The following is a 2,173-nucleotide window of genomic DNA, read 5'->3' as shown; positions in this document are numbered from 1 at the left end:
GTTACTTACAAGCACATATACGTAAGATTTCAGACTTGAATTGTGATTGGATTGGATCCTGTTAATGTAGGCTGAACTGCTTCTGATCAGAAGGTACATAGATGCCTCAAGTTGTGGTTGTATGTTTATGCATTTACTTGCAGAGGTGTGTTTGAATAGATTGAACGCCAGCACTAAAATGCATGAAAAGTAAGTTCAGTCAATTTAAGCTTCAGTAATACTGGTTTCGTGAATGTGAGGCTTTGATTATGGAATTCACTGCCACAGGAAGTGGTGGCGGCTACAAGCATGGACGGCTTCAAAAGGGAATTAGATAGGCATATGGAGCAGAGGTCCATCAGTGGCTATTAGCCACAAGGTATAGCTAGGGGCTCTGGGGCAAGTGATGCTCTGTCTTCTTGGTGCTTGGGGGGGCCAACAGTGGGAGGGCTTCTAATGTCCTGGCCCCAGTGGTGGACCTCCTGATGGCACCTGGTATTTTTGGCCACTGTGTGACAGAGTGTTGGACTAGATGGGCCTTTGGCCTGATCCAACATTGGCGTCTCTTATGTTCTTATGATGGCAGGCATCCAAGTCTAACCTTTGGGCATCTAGTCAATGGGGGGAGGTGTTGGCTGCTGTAGGAGACATTGGGTACCTACCCTCCAGGCTTTGCTGAAACTTGTTCCTCTGGCACTGTGGGGCTCATTGAGGTGTGAGGCCTGTTATGACAAATCGCACAGGATCCATATTGTACACGTTACAGAATTTTAAAAAATTATTTTGAGGAAGATGTTTAATTTTTGTTTGTTCATACTCTTCATTCATGCTCCTTCCTCAGTCAAAGGGAGGAAAACTGATGGGGATACATAGTTGGAGGCCCAAATGGAGCCGATTCATGGCACATTAGTAGATGCCATGCATCTGTCAGAAGGAAATCACACTCCTTGGCCCAAGAAAGGGGATATGCCTTCTGCCAGGACGGCTGGGCTTCCATGCTAAGCATCATTTCACTATGTATCACACAATTAAAACATGAGTCACAGTGTTGGATTAAACTAGGGTCAATGATATTAACAGCTGATCTGTGGCAACAAGGGATTCCCTCTCCGGCACTCCATGTGAGTAGCCTTACAACTGTGCTGTCCTGGAAATGAACTCTCCAGTAGCTTTGAATGCCAGGCAAGCCCACCCTGGCTTGAAGCTCAGCACAGGTCAGTGCCCCAGCTTTCTTTGCCAGCATGCCCACAGTTGCACTGAGAGAAAGCCAGCACCAAATCCCTAGATCAGTCAGTCTGTCAGTCTTAGAGTTCATGTGTCACATGAGTCCCATCCTTGAGCTGGTTGGCCGTAAGAGGTTGGCTTAGGCAAACTCTCCTTCCCCTCCAGAATGATGCCTCACAGGTCTTACTTTTACCCCTGTGCTCTCTGAACCCTATTAAGACATGCTTCCACAAAAGCTGGTGGACTTAACACCTCTCTTTCTGCTTTCGAAGAAGTCTGTGCATATGGTTTGATTTCCAAATATATATATTTTTTGGGGGGTGGCTAAACCTTGGTTGCTTTTTTCAACTTCCAAACAGCATTCAGTGCTATTAGTGTGTGTGTGTATTTAAGGATTACTGACTCAGTTTACCACAACTAATTTCCTCTCAGCCATGACATAGATAGCACAAGCTAGCCTGATCTCATCAGATCTTGGAAGCTAAGCAGGGGTGGCAGCAGAGGTCATTTCGGAGGGGATCGCGGGGGATCGCAGTTCCCCCGGGTGAGGTACGGGGGACGGGGCACATGACGAAGCCCCGCCCCCTGCTTCCGGCCGCCCCGCTTCCGGCCCTCATTCAGCCAGGAGGAGGCAGGAGAAGAGGGAGGGTAAGTTGCTTCCTCCCTGCCTCTCCCCACCCCTGCCTGCCTGGGGCCAGGGAGGGCCTTCGTGGGCCTTCCTTGCACTCCCACCAGCCTTGCAGGTCCACTGCCGGGCCCCTCATGGGGCTCGGCAGCGGAGCTGCAAGGCCGGCGCCGGCGGCCAGGACCGTTGGCAGCGGGGTGTGTGGCCTTATGACACACTTCCGGTGATGTCAGGGGGTGTGGCCTTATGCCACACTTCCGGTGGTGTCAAGGGGTGTGGCATATGCTAATGAGTTATGCTTTTTTTATTTAAAAGCTTTATTTCCTCTCCTAAAAAGGAGAGATA

This window comes from Gekko japonicus, unplaced genomic scaffold, assembly GCF_001447785.1.
Source record: "Gekko japonicus isolate JY-2015 unplaced genomic scaffold, Gekko_japonicus_V1.1 scaffold532, whole genome shotgun sequence".
NCBI lineage: Eukaryota > Metazoa > Chordata > Lepidosauria > Squamata > Gekkonidae > Gekko > Gekko japonicus.
Note: the sequence above shows the minus strand (reverse complement) of the source record.